Source organism: Cibotium barometz, chromosome 58 (assembly GCF_041138505.1).
Source record: "Cibotium barometz isolate CiBa-2024 chromosome 58, ASM4113850v1, whole genome shotgun sequence".
NCBI lineage: Eukaryota > Viridiplantae > Streptophyta > Polypodiopsida > Cyatheales > Cibotiaceae > Cibotium > Cibotium barometz.
Genome location: NC_141103.1, coordinates 9,844,761 through 9,861,402, shown reverse-complemented (window position 1 = coordinate 9,861,402; position 16,642 = coordinate 9,844,761).

Sequence of the window (16,642 nt, the reverse complement as noted above, 5' to 3'; positions counted from 1 at the left end):
CATTCCAAAACCTCCATTCTCTTCCGTCAACCCATTACATAAACAGATAAACTAAAGGTACAGGTATAGAAGCAATACCTGTACAGTGAGATATACGCTCATGCAACCTAGACAGGGAAACGTACAATTGGCGTATGCATGGTTTGCTTAGCCATTCTCTATGATCATGATATTAGGGCAAGTCATAGCTTTATGAGATGAAAGGATTGCATGCCTTATTTAGACATATGCAAGGGAATTGGAAATTGTGTGAAGAAGCTGCAGTCCTTATCCAAACCTAAATGGGAAGCTCCATGGGGATCGTGCCTCCGCCCGCAGTACCTTGACAAGCTTTTATTAATGCTTGTCGGCAATTTACTCACACTATCCACCGTGACGTCGATCCTCGACAGGTTCTATCGTCAGTCTATTTCTGTCTGCTGTTGACTGCTTTTTCATCTTCTAATTGTCAGGTTTGGGAGCTTTTCATGCAACCGTTCATTGCCGGAACATTCCATCGACTTCTTCTGGACGAGTATATGTCTCCTGAAGCACTGTGTTAGCTCGATCAACTTCTTCTGGACGAGTCTATGTCTCCTGAAGCACTGTGTTAGCTTCATCGGCTTCTTCTGGACGAGTATATGTCTCCTGAAGCACTGTGTTAGGTTCATCGGCTTCTTCTGGACGAGTATATGTTTCCTGAAGCACTGTGTTAGGTTCATTGGCTTCTTCTGGACAAGTATATGTTTCCTGAAGCACTGTGTAAGCTCCATCAACTTCTTCTGGAAGAGTATATGTCTCCTGAAGCAGTACTGTGTTAGCTCCATCCAGATGGTTTGGGAACTTGAGATGCAACCGTTCATTGCCGGAACACTCCATCGACTCCTTCTGGACGAGAGAATGTCTCCTGAAGCACTGTGTTAGTTCCATCAGCTTCTTCTGGACGAGTACATGTCTCCTGAATCACTGTGTTAGCTCCATCCAGATGGCAACAAAGACGAGGCCAATTATAGCGCATGTAACATGGATCAAGGAGCTCCATCAAAACACCTGGTTAAGTAGGTCCATGCCCCTTCCGCAGGCCATGAGAAAAGCCATTCCCCCTTGCGCCACGATAGCAAGAGTCTACACGATAGATGACGGGGTGGGCTTGAACTGTTAAGCCCTATCTGAACGTTAGTACTTTTAAGGAATAAGATTGTGGGTATTAGGCCCTAGAACATTAGCTGCTTCTGGCTTACAAGAGGTAGATCCCTATTTGCCCTTGTGCCGCTAAGGACCCTTTGTGAAATGTTTTTCTTAACAGCCTACAATATTGCGCCGTCTTGAATGTAGGTTCTGTCACATTGGATGAGAGTTCCTAGGCCTCTGGGTGTGAAACTTTTTCTTCTCCTATTCCCTTTTCTTTCTATATTAGGAGGAGAAACAAAAGAAAAGGATGGGATGTAAATAGTACGCGTGACAAGAAATAAATGAAGGTTGTGCAATGTGTGTGTGTGTCTCTCTTAATTTTATTTATAGAGATTGATAAAAACATGAACAACCATTGGAAGAAAGGCCACAAAAAGATAGCTTCATGGTAATGAAATAAACTTTTGTTTTTGGTGTGAGAGGTGCAAAAACACATCAAGGTAAGAACTATAGATCTTGAAATATCATTTGTTCTCTTGAAAAAGATATATAAGCTAAGGACAAGCTTTGGGCCATGCTCAAGGGTACTCAAGGGAATGCAAGAAAACATTCTAGTCACTAGATTAGGAGAATGCAAGAAAAAGAGAAGCATGTCAACATCAAAAATTTGAGCTCATAATACATCTTATTAAATTCCTTACTTTTAATATAATAACTTCCTTATAAACATGAAAACCAGCCCTATGTCTTACTCTTAATCCAAAATGAGTCCCACACAAGCATAATGAAAGATGCTTTACACAAGCTTCCCAGTCTCTACATGGCTAAATGGCAATGCATCTCACTAATTACCCAAAATGGATCCCACAGAAGTGTAAACAAAGATAATTTGAAACAGAAACTTCCCAATCTAGATGGCTAGACATGAGCCTTCTAACTTGATTTCATCATACATCTCACTAACATCCTTATTTCAAAGAAATTGCTTTCCTTATCCTCATGGCTAAAATATGAAAAGAAAGTCATACATCTCATTAAACAAGCAAATGATCTACCTAACTATGAATCAAGGTGCTGCCACATTACAATATAGTTAATAAGGTTAATTATGAATAGTTCTTGCCAACAAGATCCATTCAGACTGCCCCTTAGATATAAATAACTATTGTCGATGCCTTGGATCTTGCATTATGTTCCCCCATGTATGACATTTGTCAACATGCATAGCATTTTCATGGAATAAACAGTACAACTTTGAGACGTTGGCATTCTTAATAATATTGGGTGAAATACATGATGGTCACATTTGACATTTTCATGGAATAAACAGTACAACTTTGAGACGTTGGCATTCTTAATAATATTGGGTGAAATACATGATGGTCACATTTGACATGGTCGAATAGGTCACAAAATATGATTATTAAGATCACAACTTCATACTTCGAATTCTAGGAGCTAGTGTGGATTAAAGTAGGATGATGAATCCATTTTTTGAGAATAATCATAACTAAAAGGAAGAAGGATTAAGAGGAAAGTATAATCCAAAGCATGAGATGTCTAGTTATATTACAAAAACTGCTACACAAGGTATTCCATGCTCTCAACAGAGCTTTTCTACTTTTGTTGGGATGGTGGAGAGTGTTGAAGTTGTCTTAGCACAAGAGATAACCACTTCTCCTTTAATTTTTAGTCAAGAGATGGTGCTACTTCACGATTTCCTCGTACTTTGATTTTCTTAGGACTTTGTTATAAACACATTAGCTAACATTACTCCACGTGCGGCAACTTATTCAAGACATATTTTTGTAGCGCGATGCGCTTCATGTAAAATGATTATGGGAAATCTCCGGGCTTGCGACTTGTGTAATGCCGAAAGATAGTCAAACACCGAGCTACAACTTGTGTAATGCAGATGATATATGTTTAGGCTAGGACATTATCCTACACTAGCTTATTCGGGGACACCGAACATTAGTTGGGTGGCTGAGCATTGTACAAATGCTTATATGTATAAGACATTTTCACTAAAGAGAAAATTATTATATGTATAATCCCATTCTCACACCTGAGTTTGAGTCTTCTTGCTCTTGTGATTGAGTTTTGTGAGTGTATGCTCTTCCCTTGTTCTACTTGTTCCATGCATGCTTAGGGATTGTGTGGGTAAGTGATGGTGTTGTTATATGTTCTCTTCTCCCTCTCTCTTTCTCTTGTCTACATTCTCATGCTTTCACTCACCGTTGCATCAATCATGTAGAGGTTGAACTTTCCATAGTTCTCTCTCTCTTTGCCCCACACCCATTTGCAAAGCTCCTTGGTGGTGACAACAAAGGAGGAAAGTTTGAGCGACCTAGCTCTCCACAAGAGAGAGTTAATCTACCAAGGGTGGATTGAGGTGCACACAAATATGACCCTTGCATTCTCCTCTCTCCTTCTCTCTATCTTGCAGGGCTTAAGTATTATATCCCATGAATGTTTGGCATGCTACAAGGAAAGTGCCTTGGCTAAGGACTCCCTATACGTTACATTTGGAATATTGACATACCCTGTTGGAGTGTAAATCCACTGGTTTTAACCTTTGTTTATTGTTGTTTTATTTCTCTTACCTTGATGCAGTGGAGCATGGAGGAGCAGCCCTTCAAGCTTAAGTTGCATGGCTATAAGTAAGTTTCAAATTTTATTTACTTTGATTTTGGTTGATTCCTTCTTGTATTTATTATTTTTTGTGTTTTTTTCATCGTCCATTGATGCACTGTGCATATATTTTCATGTAAGAATATACATTCCTCTTTAATAAATCCTAGCACAAGAGTTTGAAACTCTATCACATATTTCCTTTCACTATTTGTGGCCAATTTGTGGCCAATTTAAACTTTTGACCAATATTTTTAAATTTAATCTCACTTTTGAAGTATTAACGGTGGGCTTCCCACTAGAAGAGAGTAGCACCTATCAAAGCCATACCCACCAAATGGACCTTAAAAATATAGGAACCACTTGCTACTACCAATGGGGCACCTACCTTGTAGGTCCAAGTGCGGTGATGACTTGTCCGTTCATCTTCTTTTATTGTGAGCTTGGGAGGCTTCAGATGCTTTAAATAATTGGGTGCGTTTCTCACAAGGCATGTAGGAAACCATTTATCTTTGTATAAATACCATTAGGATTCATTGTGCACACCATTAGGTTAGTTAAGAAAAGTGAAAGCATGTTATAAAATAAAAAATCCAAAAATATGCACCATTAAGGAGTAATTAGAGAGTAAAATTTTAGGCCAAAACATAGAAAATTTCTCTCTAGTTTTATTGCATATATGCTCGACTCGGCTTGGATATGCACATTCACAAGTTTGAATGCCTGTTCACAAATCTGACAAAGAAAATTTGCACAATAATCTCACTAAGAAAGGGGTCAGAAAATATTATTTACATAAATGCTCATAATGATAAAAACAATTGAAATCTGACCATCACGTGGACATCATAAGTGGCAAACCTGTCAAAATTATGTACATACATGCGAAAGTGATAATGCACGTTCTCACTTACAATGCATGTTCACAAGACCTAGCCATGCACGTGCCCAATTGGCCATGCACATCCCTAGCTTCCCTCGCCACACACACACCTAACTAGCCACAAACGTTCTGACTTCTCTAGCCACGCACATTCCTAACTTGGAACACACGTTCTTCTTTCCCCACCACACATGTTCCAAACATTATGAATGCACATTCATAGCTCTAACTGGGATTTGGCCATGCACATTCCCAACTCACTTAGCCATGCATGTATGTGCATTTCTCAACTGAGAATGCACATTCACAAGTCCGACATAGATAAAAACTTAAAAAATAAAAAATAAAATTTAGTTGAGTCCAAAATATTCATGACCACTTCTTGACTTATGTCAGTTGGAGGAGTGCTCTTAGTTGCTCACCCTTACATGAATACCAGGTCAAGTAGGATTTTTGGACTCAATCCTATGCCTGAGGAGAGTGCCTCAAATGACTCCAGATCAAAAGCACCTTCTCAAGAGAAATATCTACACACTTCACAATCCTTGGAACTCCACAGGAGCCAAGAGACCCTAATTTTCCCCAAGTGAGGGGGTGCTTCAATTTTATTTTATTTTTTTGAGGGGGGAGGGGGTGGGAGGGGGGATTTATGTGCATGTGTATATGTATGTATGTTATTGTGTGTGTTTGTATGTGTGTGTAGGGGGTGTATATATATGGGTGCACATACGAGGTGATTGTTAGGGGGTGTGTGTAGAGATCATGCATGTGTGTGGAGGTGGGTCAGTGTTTTGGTTTCATGTCACCCTATCCTAGTCTTTAAGAGTTAAAATTGAACAATGTTCGATTTCAAGACACTCCAATGGCATCCTAGTGCTTGAGGACTCAAATCAAACATTGTTTGGTTTAAGGGCACCCCCTGTTGAGATTTGAGGTGACATGAGAGCTAAAGAGAAAGTGACATGAGAGCTAAAGAGAAAATGATAAGAGTTGAGAATTATCCCACATGCAATAGAAAAGCCAAATTATACTCTTCTCATATAAAAGGGAGACATTTCAAGCAATGGAAGCCTCTTTATGAGTACAAGTCTCAATCTTGTAACCTAATTGTGCTTGAGTCTAGAGCTTAATTTAGTTTAGGACATTCATCATGTTTGTGTTTAGGTATCATCCACCCTAGTTGGTATCATAGCTTGGTTTAATCTTTCCATTATCTTAGCTCTAGCTTTCTCTAATCTTTCTCTAGTTTAATCTAAGCCATTATTCATCATTAAGCTCACTAATCTCATCTTCTCTATTCACTCTAGTAGTGGCTCAAATTTGTCAAGCTTGGTAGTGCTTGCTCCATCAACCATTTCTAAATTCCTCTTGAAGGGATATTCTTGAGATCATTGCTAAGAACATTACCAAAGGAATCAGAGAGATTTTCTCTCCACCACAGCTTGATTTTTGCTGTACGGTCACCACCCATGTTTTGCCTCATTTGAGAAAAACTAGATCAAGCCCTTCTAAGGTTAGTTAGTACTTGATACAATCTTTCTATAGTCTTAATCTCAGGTGAAATGGTGCAGTACAGGAGCCGAAAGATGAAAAAAACCAGTCCTGAAAATTCGCACCAATTTCACGTTTTGTGCCTCAAATTAGTGTGTTTCTTTGGTTGGGCCTTTTCTCATCATCAAGGACAAACTAGTTATTATAAAATCCCTATCAAACTTGCTTCTTATAAGCTCAATTTCATCCTTCAATTTCTTGCCCTCTCTAATCATAAGGATTATGCACTAACTACTATCATTAACTGTGATTAGAAGATGTTTAATAAATTAGAGCTTCAAGTTTGAAAAATCAAGGCTAATTTATTACTTGAAGATTTGTCATTGTCATTCAAAACCATTCCACTCTCTTACATTTAATATTAACCACTCTAATGCATTCAAGCCCTCAATTAGAAGTAAGCAAAAGACACTGCCATGAGATTTGTTACAAACTCTGGTAGACCCTCTCATCAAATCATTGTAAGAAATATCAAATTCACTCAAATGACTTAAAAGCGCACCAAATGTCACTCAAGGAATCAGCCAAGATGCTCTGTATATCGGAACTGTATATCGGAAAGGAAAAACTATCAAATGTAATCATTGTGGGCAAGCTTGGTCATATATCGGAAAAACTATCAAATGTAATCATTGTGGGCAAGCTTGGTCATATCTTTACAAATTGTCATTTCAAAAACAAGCCAAAAAGAATTTGTAACGCTTGTGGAAAGATTGGGAACTTGGAACATTGCTACTCCAAATAGAATCAATAAAACAACTATATGGAAGAGGATCACTTTGTGGCAGATATTGCAATTCAAGATTCAAAATTATCCTCTTAAAAAAACATTGTATGTCCTACCCTCTGGTGTCGATGATGTAGCCAAGATATAATAAATAACCAAAATTTATAACCATACTCTTAGAAGAGACATATAGACCTTGAAGATAGGTCAAGTCTCTATTAGGGGGAGACCTCACTCTTAGAGATGACCTCTAGGCCTCAAAGATAGGGCACCATCAAGGGGGGGTGTTGAGATTTGAGGTGACATGAGAGCTAGAGAGAATGTGATAATATTTGAGAATTATCTTACATGCAAGATAAAAGCCAAATTGTACTCTCCTCATATAAAAGGGGGACATTTCAAGGAATGGAAGACAAACAAGCTCTCAAGCCTTTTTATGAGTACAAGTCTCAATCTTGTAACCTAATTGTCATTGAGTCTAAAGCTTAATTTAGTTTAGGACATTCATCATGTTTGTGTTTAGGTATCATCCACCCTAGCTTAGATTAGCACTAATCACATTATTAATTTAGTATAAGATTAAGTTTTTGACATCATCACTATCTCCCACAGGAGCTTGGATCGACAAGTTTCATCAACCCCAATGCCATACCAATGCTTAAGGCTGAAAAATGTTCACATTGATGACACCCAAATGGAATCCTAGTGCTTGAGGGCTCAAATGTTTGATTTGGAGAAATCTTGATGACATCATAGTGATTAAGAGCTCAAATCAAACACTATTTGATTTGCAAACATCCCAATGGCATCCAAGTGCTACATGAGGACTAAAATCTTGATGACATCATAGTGATTAAGAGCTCAAATCAAACACTATTTGATTTGCAAACATCCCAACGGCATCCGAGTGCTACTTGAGGACTAAAATGGAACAATGTTTTATTTTAGGAAAACCCAATGGCATCCTAATGCTTGAGGGCTCAATTCAATTTCAGAACACTCCAATGGCATCCTAATGCTTCAAAAACTAAATCAAAAATTTCTTGATTTGTTTAATTTGAGGACACCCCAAATGCTTGTGGGCTCAAACCAAACAATGTTGATATTCTTGACAAAGTGGTGTATGGATCGAACAAAGTTAAAAGAGTGTAAGGGGACCATAATGATAATAATTTATCGATGATATTGCTACACTAATTGCTTTTTGGTGAAAGAAATCACAAGAATCATGCATTGTGCTCACAGGCTAAAATACCCTATCAAGTAGTCAAAATAAAAGCTTAAGCTCATGTGGATCATGAGCTTAAGCTTTTAGACTATTCTATATGTACATGCATAGACTAAATATTGTAAAGAAATGAAGCAAACATATGCTGAATATTGTATGAACATGTATAGACTATTCTATATGTACATGCATAGACTAAATATTGTAAAGATTAATTTTGTCAAAGCCTGCTAAAGCTTGTGTGGACCACGAGGATAAGAAATCAAACATATGCTCCATATTGTATGTACATGCATAGACCATATTGTATGTACATGCATAGACTATGTGCAATATTGTATGTACATTATAGACTATTGTACTTTGATCAATGTTGTCAAAAAGTAAAGGTGATGAATGCTTGTTAACAAAGTGTCATTAGATCCTCTGGGTTACCTATGTCCTTGCCATCAAGGGAGCGTGTTGGAAGGTCATGGACTTGCCATCTACATACCACATGCATCTCTGTGAGAGTAGGCAAACCTCTGAGTTAAGTGTCATTAGAGCCTCTGGGTACCCTATGTCCTTGCCTTCAAGGGAGCGTGTTGGAAGGTCATCGACTTGCCATCTACATACCACATGCATAGTGCCAATGATAATGGGATCATACATAAACAATAGAATACTAGGGCCATTATCATCCTCCACCACCAATTTTCATGGCTTGGAATTTGGAAGGGATTAGAGTGCTAGAGGTCTTCGCTTTCATGGCTTGGAATTTGGAAGGGATTAGAGTGCTGGAGGTCTTCGCTTTCTAATCATGGATTATGGCATCCAATGGAGGTCTTCGCTTTCTAATCATGGATTATGGCATCCAATGGAGGTGTGATTGATCTTTTTTGCTTGTTGCATGCAAAACGTTGGTGTGATCCAAAGAATCGAATTATAATTTGTGTGCTTTGCTTTTAGGGCATGCCATAGGTTGGATTGAGCGGTATTGTCATGTATCTGATATTGAGATTTGGCATCGAGTTATTGTCATGCATCACTCTACCTATGGCTATGTTGAGCTTGTGGGATCTATGATAGAGGTGATTTCCACTCTTCTTTTAGTGTTTAATGATGTTGTGCTCCTATGTTGTGCTTTGTACTTTTGTAGACATTAGCTACTTGAACATGTCCTCTGTCTTGTTTTGGGTCCTTGTAGTATAGTACATCTACATTGTTTATGATCCGCAAACAAGGTATGGATCCTCCTGTCTTCTTGTCGGATCGTATACCTCTATTTGAGTCCCTTTAGATGCAGCCATTGGAGTCCGTTGCATACCATCATTTTCCACCTATAGTGAGGGCTAAGGGACCTAATGGTGCTAAGTGGCATGGGAGCATGGAGATTAGCCATACATTCATGGCTTTCTATTTGGAGCTCTTGTGCCATCGCGGTGGTATAGCAATGGAGCTAGGTTGTGGCATAGCCCTAGTCTTGAGGGAATGCCTTCACAATGGTCGCATATGCATTTCACTGGTGGATGTGGACGATAGGGTTGTCACCTCTTATGTGCAACCTATTCTTCTTAGCAAGAATAGGGGTGGAGGTGAGGAGGCTGGTACTTCACATATTGGCATTAATATGGTGGATGTACTAGTAGGGAGCAATCTGTACGACTAGTGAGCACCCTCACATATTGGCATTAATATGGTGGATGTACTAGTAGGGAGCAATCTGTACGACTAGTGAGCACCCTCACATCATATTCACTGGCACTATTATTAATATTTTGTTTACTATTGGAACATTTTTAGGTGGATTTTCATGACTCTATTGGTATAGATTTGTGAATGGCATGAGAATTTTGGCTATGTCTTAGGTGCAATGGTTTTATTTTATTGTGTTTGTTGGCACCTTTCAATTCTTTTTGTTTTTCCACCGTCAATTCATATATCAACATTTTTTGCTTTGAAGGGATATTGAATTTCATTTGCTTGGCCTAAAACTCCTTCTTGTCGTTATTTTGGGAATAGATGATGAACTGGTCTAAAATTTCTTCTTGTTATAATTTTTTGTCTATGTGAAGTATACTGCCAGAGTATACTAAGGCAATTGCTGGATGCATGGTAGGCATGGATTTCATTCACGTGATCACGTTAACCGCGAAGTGGTAATAACACTAGTTAATAACACTCTCACACACTTGTTAATACCATAGATATTCACACAACCGGGAGAAACTTGCTATCCCGGTTTTCCCGGCGGGCTACTAGCTTGGCCTGGCGGGCCACTGTTTAGCCCGGCGGGTTACTTATCTAGCCCGGCGGGCCCCGGGGACTTTCTTTTTGCGCCAAAAACTTGGCTGTTTTGGAAGGACCTATATAAAGGGTTTCCCCTCACTTCCAAATGTGCTTTACCAAAGCACTTGGGTGGCTCACCTCAGGCTAAAAGACACAAGAGGTGAGTATAAATATTCTGGATTTTTGTTTGAAGCTTGTTAATAATATTTTGTATTTTATAAGATTTTGATTGTAAATGGTTTATCGTATTTGTTACGTGGACTAGCAATGTCTCCTCTTGGGTGGTCTACTCGAGTGCCAATTGGTTTGGGTAGGAGCTTCCCTAGAGGAGGGTATAGGTGGTGAGATGTTCGGGACATCATCTCTATCTAGGGATGGATTGCCTCAAATGCATCTCACCAAACGTTTGGTTTCTTTAGGTCGACTAGCAATACCTCCTCTTGGGTGGTCTACTCGAGTGCCATTTAGTCTAGGTAGAAGCTTCTCTAGAGGAGGATATAGGTGGTGAGATGTTCGGGACATCATCTCTATTTAGGGATGGATTGTCTCAAATGCATCTCACCAAACGTTTGGTTTCTTTAGGTCGACTAGCAATACCTCCTCTTGGGTGGTCTACTCGAGTGCCATTTGGTCTGGGTAGGAGCTTCTCTAGAGGAGGATATAGGTGGTGAGATGTTCGGGACATCATCTCTATTTAGGGATGGATTGCCTCAAATGCATCTCACCAAACGTTCGGTTGCATTGGCAAGAAGTGGGTTTTAGACTTTATAATTGCATATTTTAGTTTTACTCAGGCTGTTTTGGATCTCAAATCTTGCATGATTGTTGTTTAGGTGTTACAATGGTTGGTTCTAATTGCGGCACATCAACCCAACGAAGCAACAGACCATTAGAAACTAGTGGAGTTTCCTTGCAACGAGATATGACAGCACAAACTTTAAATGTTGCGTCTCAAAGTGGCAAGAGGAGGAGCGGAGGAAAATCACCGGGACCTGAATGGCAATTTGCTTCCAATCTTTCTAGATTTGTCGAATGGAAGTGTAATTTTTGTGGCTTGGTAAAATCTGGGGGTGCTCCCAGAATAAGGGAGCATTTGCTTGGCACTAGCACAAAAAATCCCGGAGGTAAATGCAAGGGTGCAGGAGCTGATGATGCTGCAAAGCGCCTTAGAGCTTTGATAAGTAAACAAGCATCACAAAACAAGAGGCCCAATCTCTGTGCAAGAAATCACCAATCGCCGAATTTGGCAGCATCAAGTGGAGGGATCTCCAACCAAGGAGTGACTCCAACACATACTACTTGCCAAAATGACACCCAAGGTCCAGATGTCTCAATACCGATGGATGCATCTCCTGAGTTTCAGGTGGGTATGTCTCGTACCAGACAAACCAATCTAGTTGACAGCTTTCGTGCCACTGCTTTAGAGGATGCTCAACTTGCTTTAGCGAAAGCGATCTTCTTTACTGGTTCTTCATTGTCTATGGTCACGAAAGATTCATGGAAGATGGCTTGGAAGAAGATTGGAGAATATGGACCTGGGTTTTGTCCACCAACTTATCACCACATGCGAAATCAATTACTTGACAAGTGCTATGACAACACACGGGAAAGCGTTCAAAGACTCATAATTGACACCACAAATCAGTCTAGATGCACAATTGTCAGTGATGGTTGGTCGAATGCCCAAAGACATCCATTGATAAATGTAATGTTGGTATGTCCTCGTGGGGAATGCTTTATCAAAGCTGTTGATAGTTCCGGGGAAATTAAATCTGGTCAATTTATCGCCGATATCATTGGTGATGCTATCGACCAAGTTGGGTCTGAAAATGTGCTTCAAGTGATTATGGATAATGCAGCTAATTGTCGAGCAGCAGGTCGTATGTTGGAATCTCGATTTTCCAATATCTATACATTTGGTTGTAACACTCATAGCCTTAACTTGGTGTTACAAGATTGGTACAAAAATGCTGATACAGAGTGGTTCAAGGAGATTATCGATAGTGCAAGTAAGATTGTCAAATTTGTGCTCAAACGGCAACGTGTTTTAGATATGTATCGTCAACGCATGGAAACTATGCTAAAGTTGCCTTGTGAAACCAGATTTTGCACTAATTTTTATATGCTTCAATCTCTCCTAAGAAATAGGAATGCAGTCATGGAAACCTTTGTGTGTGCTGGCTTCTCTGAGTGGGAGGCTGACCAGTCCGAAAAGGTTAAAGAAAAGGTGAGGTACATATGATCTTTGATATCGGATCATAGTTTATGGGAGGAAGCAGCAGATTGTTATCATGTTATGATGCCAGTTATGCTTGCTTTGCGCCAGTTGGATTCTAGATTGCCAAATATCGGGAAGGTTTGGATGGCGTGGTGGTCCATTCAAGAAAGCCTCGCAATTCCGCGCATCTAGGCATGTTGCCCACAATGCTAGTAACAAAATGCTTGATGGCTGCTCCATCAGCACCCACATGGATATTTTTCACTGCACGGACAACCTCACCTAATATTTGCTCAAATCGATTCCTATCAGACACAATACCCTCGATGTGATTAGGTGACAAGCAACTAATGAGGGTAACGAGTTTGATACGAATTGATTTCTTGATTTCAGGAGTAAGTGCAAGCGTCGCCATCAATCTGCACAATATAATTGACAAATAGTTGCAACATTTATAACCACAAAAAATGCTATTTGTAAGCTAACTAAGAGATTTCTACATCCAACACACTTATGACTCATGTCATGCAAACTAAATAATCACATTCATCGTCAAAAACAAACACAAAACACAAGTTTACGACTCAACTTGACGTCAGCAGACCTAGTCAGTATACCGACCATCTGCAGATATCGCATTAAGATGAAAACTATGGCACAAGTTAAATGCTTTGACACATCGTCAGCAGACCTAGTCAGTATACCGACCATCTGCAGATGACTATCATACCAAATAACAAAAACAAACTTCAGACCTAGTCAGTAAACCGACCATCTGCAGATACCGTACTAAGTAGCAAAGCATCACACATGTCAAATGCTACGAGCGCACATCAGCAGACCTAGCCAGTAAACCGGCCATCTGCAGCGGGCTCTCAAAGCATTTAACAAAAACAAAGCCGCATTGTAACTTGGTAACTGCAAACCTAGTCAGTAAACCGACCATTTGCAGATACCGTGCCACAACGAAAACTTCTACATAAGTTAAATATTAAGAGTGCACATCAGCAGACCTAGCCAATCACTCGGCCATCTGCAGCGGGCCTCTTAACATTTAACGACACATGCACATGCATCACAAACAACGCTAAACTTAAGCGTATGCAAAAAATTAAATGACACCAACACTTTCAACTTAAAAATTACCTCAAATTGATCACACTAGCACCACTGACACCAAGTACAAGGAAGATTCTGTGAACAGTGACCCCCTGGACCACCCTTTTATACTACAATATAGCCCGCCGGGCCGGGAGGCGGACCCGGCGGGCTTCTACGCGCCCGGCGGGCCCGGCGGTCCAGACTTGTAGCCCGGCGGGCCAATTGTGGGTTACCAGGTCATCCCACCCTCTAGGATTTGAGAACTGTGAATTTTGTGAACATTGAGATTTGTGAACAATAGCTGTGATCACAAGAAAAAAGGCTGTGATCACATGAATATGAAATCCCTGATGGTAGGTGATCCCCAATATGATCAGGGATGTTGAGAGTGCCAACACAAATGTAACTTGTTTGTCGATGACGAGTAAAACTCGGTGTAGTCCAATGGAGTACATGCGATTAGTAGTAGCTATGTTTTTATTGTCGCTCACAAGTGGTTTGTGGCTGCTTGTGCCATCTATGAATGGAATGTTGCTCTAATTAAGGAAATGAAATCTCATGATTTTTTTATGCCAAGTTTATGTGATATCATGAAAAAGTGTGTCCATTACTTTTGCTTGCACGTGCATCAAAACAATGTATGCTCAACAATATTGACAGCATTCAGTCATTCTTTGTTTCTCTAATTTCCACTTGCTCGTTGTTTGGTATACCTTTGCTAGCAGCTACTTGATACTCAAGGAGCTTAGCAAATTTTGTGGCCTTCCTCTTCTTGGTGAGAGTGAGGCATACGGTGTTAGAGGAGGTCTCCGATTCCCCAATAGCCATCGCCATGGTGAGAGAAGGGGAAAGCGAGAGCCATCAGCAGACCCAGACTCAACCTCCAGTCTGGAGAGCCATGCCTGTCTCAGGGGTGGTTGATTCATTTAGGGCCCCACTAATACTTGGCACACCTAGTGGTTCTGCCAAATGGATAAATGGAACCAATTGTCCATCAAATCTAGACTGGTCTTACATAGAAGAAGAAGAATAATAGTAGTCCTCTAAATTGTCATTGTCTACCTCTGGATTGCCAATACCCCAATGATTCTATTGATTCTGATATATTCCATCAGTTGAGGTTTTGGATGAACTTCTTTGTAATCTATATACAACTTTATAGAATATGTGCTATGAATAGTGCACCACTAATGACCTATAGGAGCTAGGCATGCTAGAGCTTAAAGAAAATATTTATTATCCCAAGTGAAAGACCCATCGGCTTCAACATGCTACCCTTCTAGTCATTGATGGATTTAATGGCTAGATGTAAATGATGACTTTCTTCCCAGTCTTTGCAGATCTCCTTTCTTGCTTAGCTCTACCATTATTCTATTAGCATGTTTATTTTAATCTTATATATATATGCACAAGGTGCTCATTGTAAGAAAGAATACGATTACAGTTTTACAAACTATTTCTAGAATTAGACAACTATGTTTCAAAGTTCATCTATGCATTATCTTTTTTTTATGTGTAGTATTGGCTAGCCCCTAATAGCCACCACCGCCACCAGTAGCATAGGTAACGAGAGCAATGCACAACCATATTTTGTGTGTAGGTTATACAAAGACTTGTATGGCTTGAAGCAAGCACCTAGCGCATGGTCAAACAAGATCGGGGAGTATCTTGTTACAATTGGATTTCATGTATCTAGTGTACATTTTTCACTTTATGTGAAAATACACACAGGGGGATCATGTAGTTAGTCATTTATGTGGATGACTTGATTTATCACTAGTGATAGTGATGCTAATATAAATGATGTGAGGTTGCTTTTGAAGAAAAAGTTTGAGATGAAAGATTTTGATGAGCTACGATATTTTCTTGGTATAGAGGTGGTGAGATCTAATGACATTTTGTTCTTACAGAGGCAATGTGACTAGTACAGCTTAGACATGTTGTCTAAGTATGGTATGACAAGTTGTAAGCCTATTTCAATGCCATTGGAGAAGTTCCATTGGAGCAGAATACTTGAGAAAAAAACACTAAGCTTTTTGTAAATATAGGAAAGCTTTTGAAGGATCCCACTATGTATAAGTGCATAGTGGGTAGCTTGATCTACATAGCCATTACTAGGCCAGAATTGTGCTATGATGTTAGACTTGTGAGTTAGTTTATGCAAGGTCCTAGGAAGCCACACTTGGAGATGACTATATAGATTCTAATCTTTTTGAGCTATGATGTTGGACTTGTGAGTTAGTTTATGCATGCCCCTAGGAAGCCACACTTGGATGTGATGAATTCATAGCTTTTTGTAGGTACTAGGGGAAGCCACACGTGGATGTGGCTAGATAGATTCTCAAATACATAAAGTCCACTATTGATTATGGAGTTTTCTATGAGGTTGGCAGAGAGATACAGCCACATGGGTATACATATATTGATTGGGTTGGTAGTGTCTCAGACAAGAGATCTACTAGTGGCTTTGCTACTTTGAGTTGGAGCTTTAAGGAATAGTCAAGAGTTATCTTATCGAGTAAAAAGGCAAAGTATCGGGACACTATTCTGGCAGTTTACTTTGGTAGCTTATGAGATAGCTTAGTTTTAGAAGCATGGGAAAGTCTAGTAGTAGCTTATGAGTGATGAGATAGCTTAGTTTTAGAAGCTACTTGGTGATATGGGTGAGTTTGTGGATAGAACCATTGTCATTTATTGTGATGACAACATGAGCCAGTAACTCAATCTATTTGGTTTTAGAAGCTACTTGGTGATATGGGTGAGTTTTTGGATAGGATCGTTGTCATTTATGTGACAGCATGAGCCATTAACCTATTCTATCATGCTAGGATGAAACACATTGAGGTGCATCATCATTTTACAAGTGAGAAGAATCTAGCCGCCCCACAGGGTGATGTTGATTTGATATATGTTAGTATAGAG